Raw genomic sequence first — 9,432 nt, 5'->3', positions numbered from 1 at the left:
TAAGGGCCATAAAGGACATTAGTGGGAGGGGCTTACAAAAGCCTATCAAGTTCTAAAAAAGAAATGCCACCCTGTACATGACATATGGAATATCTGACAGATGTTCTTACAGAGGAAAGGCACACTGGAGGGCTCTGTGCCTTTTTGAGCTAATGTTCTCACTGGAGATTAATTATGATAGTGAAAAAAACCACATTTTAGCATTTGAACCATTTGTGAATGGCTAATGAAGTCTAGAGATGGAATGTTTCAATTGTGCAATAACTCACACATGCCTTGGATAAAAAAATAATATTACTATATATTATAAAATATTTGCCTCAAGACTTTCCATTGGAATCCATTCAATATACTGTATGTATAGTCCATGTGGAATACTGCAGTGTATGATTCATATGTCCAACTTAGTCTTAGTCACCAAGTTCCGATCAAGTCTCTGTCCTGTGCTGCCTGCTAGCTACTGTAGCTAGTAATGGAAACAGTGCATTAATCACGTTTCATTAATCATGTTTATGAATCTGAGCATACGACTGGCGTTCTATGCAAACATAATAATCCACAATCTGCAGTCTTCAGGACGAGAGAGCTTTTATCGCTTCCAGACAAACATGCGCAATTCACTTACAGTAATGAGCTGTTCCTTAGAAAACAGAAAGAGGCACAAGGTGTAGAAGTCTGTGTGTGTCTGTGTGTGTGTGAATGTGTGCGTGTGCGTGTGTGCGTGTGCGTGTGCGTGTGCGTGTCTGTGTCTGTGTCTGTGTCTGTGTCTGTGTCTGTGTCAGTGTATTAATTGGTCTGTGATGCCCATGAAGTGCACAGGGTACATTTTTGTGAAATCTGGGACAAATTCCAGTACCAGTGCCTTCCTCCTTCTCCTGTCTGACGTGTTTTACAACATGCCCACTCTCTTCATTCCTGCCTTTCAACATCTCTTTCTCTTTCTCTCTTCCTCAAGCTTATCTCTTAGTCCCCCTCTCTTCCCCCTTTTGTCTTACTGTCTTTTGCACTCTAGTGCATATACAATATTTCTTTTGCGCCTCTCGTCTCGCTCCCCCCTCGGTCTCCCTCTCTCTTCTCCTCTCCCGCTGTGCTCATGGATGTTTTACAACACGCGCACTCTCTTTCCTCCTCCTCCTCCTCCTCCTCCTCCTCCTCATCCTCCTTTCACCCCCCCCCCTCTCTCTCTCTTCGTGAATACATTCAGTGTTGTATTGGTATGGCACCCTGCTGAGTCAAGAGAACAGCTCTTTTCTGTTCGTATCAAGGAGAAGCGTGGCGGTGTGTGTCGGTGTGTGTCGGTGTGTGCTGTCAAACACAGAGGTCACGTCCTTATACAGGAAATGTTTAATGTCTGGAATGCTGTTATGTTGGGAACACACACTGACAAACATTGGAAAATACACATTGACACACACACAAAGCATGCACATACACTCCATGTCAGTTTGGCTCTAGTTGATATGCAGGGATTGGATGCTTTGAAGGCAAAGGTTGCATTATACGGTACATTACAACACTATTTCCCTACAACAAATGTCTTTTTCACTGCTGTCAAGGTTTTTCTTTTCTTTTTTTCTGTCTATTTCTCTTCCTGCTCCTTACCTGTACTCTCTCTATCTGCACGCCTCTCATTTTTTCTTTCAATCATCCTTCACTCTCTAGTCCCTTCATTCTTTCCTTACATCTATTTCTTTTACTCTCTCTATTCAATTGTTTTTCTCTTCTCTCCTTCTTACCCATGCTCTTTTATTCATCTTGTATGTCTTTCTTGCAATCCCCCTCCTCCTCTGTCAGTTTTTTCTTTCCCGTTCTCTTCTCCATCCACCCCCTCTCTCTCCTGCTATCTCTTGAAATAAGTCAAAACCAATGCTGAGGGCACTCTGTTCTTCCCTGCTCTGAGCTCATCTCTTTTCACATATTATTCTTCTGGCTTTAATATTGAACTTCTGTACCTGACTTACCTCATAGGAGATGAGAGGTGCCAGCTTGGATATTGCCCACCTCAGGGCCCTCCTGTTCAGGAGCATCAGTACTCGTACTCTTCCCACTCAACACTGCATATGCGACAGCGGATTAAATGTAGAGGTGTCTTAGAGAGAGAGAGAGAGAGAGAGAGAGAGAGAGAGAGAGAGAGAGAGAGAGAGAGAGAGAGAGAGAGAGAGAGAGAGAGAGAGAGAGAGAGAGAGAGGGGGGGGGGGAGAGAGACAGAAGTGTTGTGTGTGTGTGTGTGTGTGTGTGTGTGTGTGTGTGTGTGTGTGTGTGTGTGTGTGTGTGTGTGTGTGTGTGTGTGTGTGTGTGTGTGTGTGTGTGTGTGTGTGAGAGAGAGAGAGAGCGAGAGAAGTGTGTGTGTGTGTGTATGTGTGTGTGCGGGAGAGAGAGAGAGAGAGAGAGAGAGAGAGAGAGAGAGAGAGAGAGAGAGAGAGAGAGAGAGAGAGAGAGAGAGAGAGACGAGAAAAGTAAAAATTTGTCTTTTTTTCTTCCCATCCAGCTCACAAACAAATGTGCTGACAGACCCGACTCAAGTCATGCCCAAGGTTACATAACACACTTTGCAAGCATTGCCTTTTTATGATAGGTATTAGTATGCTTATTAGATTGCCGGCTAGAAAGCTGGCCTGAAGTAAGACTTTGCAGTGGGTCTAAAAATTGTGAATACACAGAGGACATTAGGTTCAAGCATATCTGAGGCCAATCGGTTGATGATTCATATCTTAAGCCATAGAGCAACTTTTGGGATTGCATAGTTTTATATATATATATATATATATATATATATATATATATAGAGAGAGAGAGAGAGAGAGAGAGAGAGAGAGGGAGAGAGAGAGAGAAAGAGAGAGAAAGAGAGAGAGAGAGAAAGGAAGAAAAAAGTCCTTCAATTAGAAAACAGAACCAGAGTGATATTGCTGTCTGAATACCAGAGTACAGATAGGCAGGCAGGCAGATTTTAGCAGCAGGTCAGGGCCCTAGGCGAAATACAGAGATGGGGCCCTTTTCACCCCCTTTAGGGTGGGGCCCTAGGCAATTGCCTAGTCTGCTTATTGGTAAAACCGCCCCTGATCCCATGATCATCATAATATCAGCTATGATATTACGCCAGTGATATTGAGAGAGAGAGAGAGAGATAAAGAGAGAGAGAGAGAGAGAGAGAGAGAGAGAGAGAGAGAGAGAGGGGGGGGGGGATAGAGAGATCCCACTAAACCCACTAATGAATCCAGACTTGGCCAGCAAGCATGTGCTGTTTGATCCGTATGCCGTCTGTCTCAGAAAACAGAGGAGCTCTCGTGCTGTCTGAAGATCAAGTGTGGTTGTGCTGGGGGTTTGAGCAAATTCCCTTATGCCTTCCTACCAGTTTATCTGTCTGTCTGGCTGCCAGCCTGAGTGCCTGTCTGTACATGCTGACTAAAAGGATGGAGGATATGAGAGTGCTTTTTGTGCTTTAATGTCCCACTGCTCCTTGTCAGCTGTTTGCCTATAGCGATGGAGTGGAACTAGCATAGACACACATCACACAGTACAGAGTAAATGACTGTTTCTATGAACATTTTCCTCTCTTTTAAACTTTTTTTCCTTCCTTCCCTCTCCTCCCTGGTTCTGGTCTGTCACATGATGGATGGATGATGTCCCTTCAACATTTAACGTCACACCCCTTTACCATTTTTTCTTCTCTCTTTTACCACGTTCTGATTCTTTTTTTTCCTCTGCTGTGTATTCAACTCTTCTCTCACTTTTCACACCAACACTGTTTGCAATGGCCTCAAACACATAGGCACAGTTATACAAACCCATTTTAATGTAATTTTACATTACATTAAATCACACTTTCATCCAAAGCAACTTATTTTAGGTACATGGTATTGGTTACAGCCCCTGGAGCAGTGTGGATTTAGGTGCCTTGCTCAAAGGTACCCTTAGCCATGCAGTGAGATAAGGCGTGGCAGGTTGGGATTTGAACCTGTAACCCTGTGATCTAAATTCCATCTCCTTAACCACTGCTTTCAGGCAAACTAGGTGCTATTGTTGCCTGATCCTTAGCCATGCAGTGAGATAAGGCGTGGAAGGTTGGGATTCGAACCTGTAACCCTCGAACCTGTAACCCTGTGATCTAAATCCCATCTCCTCAACCACTAGGCCCCTACTGCTTTCAGGCAAACTAGGTGCTGTTGTTGCCTGTTCCTGCACTAGTTACATTCCGAACCGAAATGCTCACTTGCGAACCATGCATGCTCATATCGGAATGTGTTTTTTTTAAAAGATATTTTTGACTTTGTTTAAGATAGTACTGTGAAGATGGTGACAGGAAGCGAGTGGGGAGAGAGAGCCGGCCTGGCAAAGGACCCGGGCCGGGATTCTAACCCGGGTCGGATGCATAGTAGACATGTGCCCTACCATTAGGCCACAGTAGGGCCCATACCAGGATGTGCTCTATACAACATGTCACTCTGTGTTACTTGGGTGAACCTGCTGACGTCTACTTGTCGTCACGGTTCACAGAGAAAAAAGCAAATATTGTTCGGTTCACAATGCAAGTCAACTTTCTAGTTCTTGAACGCTCAGTTTTTTGGCGTAACTAGGTCGGTTGGTTCAACATTGTGTTGGAGGAACAGGCACCTGCAAAGTTCTCTGTCGGCCTGAATGCACCTAGTAGGGCCCATTTCGCCCCTGTATCCCTTCACCGAAATAAAATTGTCTGCATCCTCAATGCCCAGCATTCTTCACAGCAATACAAACCACAAACAGTATAGCTTGATGTGCTCAATTATAGATGAAGTTGTAGGTGCTATACACTACGCACACATGCATGCAAGAGCACACACACACAGGCAAGCACACACACACGCTCACACACAGACACACAGACACACACACACACACACACACACGCACGCACGCACGCACGCACGCACGCACGCACGCACACATGCACACACCAATCTTCACAAACAGAAATAGAAGTCAAAATACAGGAGACATGGAGCCGTATGACCTGACCAGGGTCAGATGAAGGTGTTCTGCTCTCACCCACTCAGTCACTCACACAATATCACACATTAATACTGTACTCACACACACAAGGAGAGAGAGAGAGAGAGAGAGAGAGAGAGAGAGAGAGAGAGAGAGAGAGAGAGAGAGAGAGAGAGAGAGAGAGGTGTCAAATAAACCAGCAGTAGGGCAGATTGAAGTGAAGTAAAGGTATTACACACACACATACACACACACGCACACACACACACACACACACACACACACACACACACACACACACACACACACACACACACACACACACACACACACACACACACACACACGCACACACACACACACACACATACCGTACACTCACACACACTTGCTGAATCGAAGTAGAATGGCATTTGATTGCTGTATGCTGTCTGAGGTCACCTAGAGGTCGACCCCTGCAGCTTTTTGCTCCAGCCCTATTTCCACCACTCTACTCAGCAAGACATGTGGGCAGGATCCTGTTACACACACATGCACACACTCGCACACGCAGGGACGCACACAGGCTCGCACATACACACATGCACGCACCTGCACACGCAGGGATGCACACAGGCTTGCACATACACACATGCACACACCCGCACACGCAGGGACGCACACAGGCTGGCACATACACACATGCACACAGGCTCGCACATACACACGGACGAAGGCGCACACACACACGCACGCACACACACAGGGACACACGCAAGTGCATGCACACACTGTACATGTTATTATGCTTTATTACTGCCAGGTTTGCTGTATGCGTATGAAGGTGGTTTTCTCAATGTCTATGTATTTGTGAGCCTTTTCAAGATTCTAGCCTGGTGCTCTCATGCTGTGCCTTAGTGTGTTTATGAAAGAGACAGCTCTTGACACCTCACTCATAGTAATTAACAAGTATCCTTTTTTTAGATAAAGTGTTAATTACCTCCGCCAAGGAGGTAATGTTTTCGGTCGCGTTGGTTTGTCCGTCTGTCTGTCTGTCTGTCTGTCTGTCTGTTTGTTTGCCTGTTTGTCAGCAGCATAACTAAAAAACGAATCAACTGATTTGGACGAAACTTTGTGGAGTTGTTAGTAATGACCCAAGGAACAAGTGATTAAATTCTGGTGGTGATCCGGGTCACAAACCGCAACCAGGACTTTTCAAAAGATTCTTCACCATCTAGACACCCCCTAGTGACCAGAAATTGACTCCACAAAAACCAGGCAGAAAGACTTGGGGTGTAACACAGTCAAATGTATCAAGCAGCTTCCTTGGCGGAGGTCTGCTCTCTCTGAGTGCTTCTAGTTTAATATGTTAATATGTTAATTTAATATGGTAATATGTTTAACCCTTGTAAGGTGTTCAGGTCTTTTTCTTTACCCATTTTCAGCTTTTTTTGCAGGGAACATGATATGAGTATTAAAATACGCTATGATTTTTTTCAATTATTTTTTTCTATAGGCCCAGGTCAAAAAGACCCGAACACCTTCCATGTAACAAAAACATGAACTCCTAACAAGGGTTAATATGTTCAATGACCTTGTAATGAAGTACTAATGAGTTGATTCCTTTGTTTACAGTTGAGTCCTGTGTTTACAGAGCTGGGTCATTTCCATGACGCCAAATCCCACACAACACCTACACCACAATACACTACATCAGTGTTTCCCAACCTTTTTTGTCTTGCGTACCCCCTAAGCCTCAAGTTGTGCCATGAGTACCCCTTTAATTCATATTCTATATCGCTTGCTCTGTCCTGATGTGACTGCTCCATACATTTGTTATAATAATAACGTTTTTCCAAGTGGTACACGTACCCCTGGTTGGGAAACAATGCACTACATCACTGTCTGCCGTGTAAACAGCATTCATTATTTTTGTGTGTGCACCTATTTTTTTTCAAGTGTGTGTGTGTGTGTGTGTGTGTGTGTTGTTTGTGGTCTACCTAAGGCTACAGCCATGGCAAAGGTCAGAGTGAGTGACTCTGTCTATTAAATACATTTCCAATACATTTAGAGGGTCATGAACCCATGATCTCCCAAACACACCACACCCCATCACACCATTCTCTCCATGGTACAAGGTCAATGCTATGACTGCTGGTTCTCCATTGTTCTGATGACCAAGTGTGTATGCAGCAACATGCTTATGGCTACTACATGTGTCTGTCCGTCTGTCTTTTTGTCTCTCTATATGTGTGGACGATGTGTCTATTTGAAGCAGAGAAAGACATCAAAATCTGACTCTCTCTGTGTATGTGTGCACACGTGTGCGTTTGTGTAGCGTATGTGTGTGCGTGTGTGACTGCATTTTCGTAGCCGAGCGTTCTCTATTCTCTATGTTCCACAGGTGGTTATTGGACGTCACTGACATGCCTGAAATCTGGGGCCTTAGCGCTATAGGGCAGCAAGTAGTAAAGTGTGCAGACGCAGACACAGACACACACGCTCATGCACATACACATGCACACGCACTCACTCTTACTCTTTCTCATACACAGACACACACATTTATAAGTGCGCTATCTGAAATTAGAATTCAGTAGCCTCTGTATGCATACATCTTTGTTTTCGCTGGAGAACGGACTTTTCCTGATCGTCCGCACGGCGAAGCGATCATGAAAGTGCTTTACGGGATCGCTGGACCATTGCACTCGAGGAACTTGAGTAAGCAAATAGCGAAAAAAGCGTGTTGGGCAAGGTCGCTGGCCATGGTGCTGAAATTACTGCCGAGCCCGAATCCTGGTTATGATTAAAATCCGATGCATGGGTTCGGGAATATGGGGCTCCAACTGAGAGCTCGGACAATACCCGCACCCGCGAATATGTGCGAGCTCTGAGCGGACACCCCCTGGCCGGATATTGGGAGAGCGAACGGAACCAAGGAGGCGCGAGGGCGGAATCCTGGATAAAACGATCGAGAAGATGAAGACGGGGGCGGATGGAGGGTGCAAGCGAGAAAGCGAGTTTCTGACTAAGAGCAGGTGAGTGGGGAATAAATAGTGTTGATAATTGAAGGGAATGAGATTCAGGTGGGTAGGTAGGCGTGCCTGTACTAGCGCGCAAGAAATGGACGAATGACAGACGAGCAGGGAATACAGAGCAGGTGTTAATTTAGACCTGTCAAATTTCATTACGCTTCTTCCGAACTTTCGTTTCGTAAACAGAACGACATTGCACATACACACACACACACACACACACACACACACACACACACACACACACACACACACACACACACACACACACACACACACACACACACACACACACACACACACACACACACACACACACACACACACACACACCTGTACTTCAATAATCCTACTTTGGTGTAGTGAGAGTGAAGGCAGTGAGACCATACATTCTGTGGAAACACAAGGAGACAAGGGGAGTTTTGGCGTTAATGTCAGCCTCTTTGTAAGGACCCCCTCGATATACAGGATGTACTGTCCATGTTCCCATTCGTGTCTCTGCAGCAAAAACCCAGCTCTCAGGACATGAATGTTCTGCCAGTGTGGAGGCTTCATGTTTCCCTTATAGAATTTCTCCCCGCTTTTCATTCCTGTAAAGGTGAGTGGAAGTGATGAGAGTGGCGATAGATGAGAGAGGTACTACTGCAGCCAGTCACGTGTGAAACTGGAGCGTGTCTTTCCTTTCTGCTACAGCGCAATTCAAGATTTGTTTGTGTGAGTGCGACAACTGTGCTGAAGAGGCTCTTGGAAAAAGACACGATGAAATGGAGAGGGAGAGAGGGGGAAATGGAGTGAGAGAGAATACTAGGTACAGGTGTTCTGTGTGGTGGAATGGAAATAAGGCTTTCCTGTGATTACCTGGCCTTTTTCCAGGGCTTTGTCTTGCTCTGTGAGCCGAGCTTCTCTTCATGTCAGGGCCGGTTTGTCTAGCAGCAGCGCCCAGTCATGCTTTGCAGATCCCCAGACCTGTTTACAGCTCATTTAGGCTGTTTGTGACTTTGTGTGTGGGTGAGCTCATTTTGTTGAATGTCACTGAACAGAACAGTGTCTGGCAAGCGGTACCTGTCTGGGGTACTGCTTTAAATGCGTTGTTTTGGAAATTAACCATGCCAAAACAGAGGTGTATGAAATTGTATGAATACATAGGACATGACACAGATGATGAAAACTCAATGTTTATTTGTAGCTGTTGCCATTCCATACTATATAACCCAATTGAATGTTCCAGTAATGATCGCAATGGTGTCTAGACTGACAAACGATCTCTTATTTCCAATAGTAATGTAACAGAGGTGCTATCCATTGCAATTCGAGATGCCCCACAGGCAACAATAACTGTCCAGGGTACTTACAGTATGTATTGGTGTCGTTCAGTCCTTTGTTCTGAGAGCTGCAGTCTCTGCTATGGGAACTATCTATGGTGCTGAATCTCCTCTTTTCTCCCCTATAGCCA

The sequence above is a fragment of the Engraulis encrasicolus genome, chromosome 4, assembly GCF_034702125.1.
Source record: "Engraulis encrasicolus isolate BLACKSEA-1 chromosome 4, IST_EnEncr_1.0, whole genome shotgun sequence".
Taxonomy (NCBI): domain Eukaryota; kingdom Metazoa; phylum Chordata; class Actinopteri; order Clupeiformes; family Engraulidae; genus Engraulis; species Engraulis encrasicolus.
Note: the sequence above shows the minus strand (reverse complement) of the source record.